Source organism: Octopus bimaculoides, chromosome 17 (genome assembly GCF_001194135.2).
Source record: "Octopus bimaculoides isolate UCB-OBI-ISO-001 chromosome 17, ASM119413v2, whole genome shotgun sequence".
Lineage (NCBI taxonomy): Eukaryota > Metazoa > Mollusca > Cephalopoda > Octopoda > Octopodidae > Octopus > Octopus bimaculoides.
This window is the reverse complement of record NC_068997.1, coordinates 46,089,801-46,090,316: the sequence shown is the minus strand read 5'-3', so window position 1 is coordinate 46,090,316 and position 516 is coordinate 46,089,801. Positions and strand designations below refer to the sequence as shown.

The 516-nt window shown below is 37.2% G+C and overlaps 2 protein-coding genes across 3 annotated transcripts in view; both read left to right on the top strand.

Annotated features, from left to right (window-relative positions):
* LOC106879424 (SAFB-like transcription modulator) overlaps positions 1-516 on the top strand; it is a 63,492-nt gene that overhangs the window by 37,172 nt on the left and 25,804 nt on the right. The gene's annotated exons all lie outside the window — the stretch shown is intronic.
* LOC106879417 (uncharacterized) overlaps positions 1-516 on the top strand; it is a 7,574-nt gene that overhangs the window by 5,675 nt on the left and 1,383 nt on the right. The window lies entirely within an intron of this gene.

Sequence of the window (516 nt, the reverse complement as noted above, 5' to 3'; positions counted from 1 at the left end):
AGAAAACGAATCATTGATTCTGCATGTTGATGATACGCAGAATGATTTAGTTGCTGATATTGTGTCATCAAAGACAAATAATAAAGCAAAAACGGACAATGCATCAAAGGACAAAGTGAGTGGCAAAACTGAAGTGAAGAAAACAGATGGAAGCAAAGTTGAAGAAAGGGCTAAAGGTAAAAACGAAGGAGGGCAAACTGAGAAGAAGGCTGATGAAAAGAAAGATGATAAAGATGTAAAGTCGAAGAGGTTGGTTTTCATGTCATCTTTCCCACTGCTTTGATTCAAAGATGTCATTAGTTAAATGATCTTACTTCTTGGTAAAAGATGTTGATACCTTTGCTGAAAGTGAGGTCTACAACTGCCAAAGGGGACAGATTTTCTTGAACCTTAAGCTAACTTGTCTTCAAGCGTCCTCTTGTGGCTAATCGTGAGTTATTTTAAAACAGAATGTGTGTGTGTGTGTGTGTGCATATATCTGGTTTGAGTGTTGCGTTGAATTCCAAACTACTAACA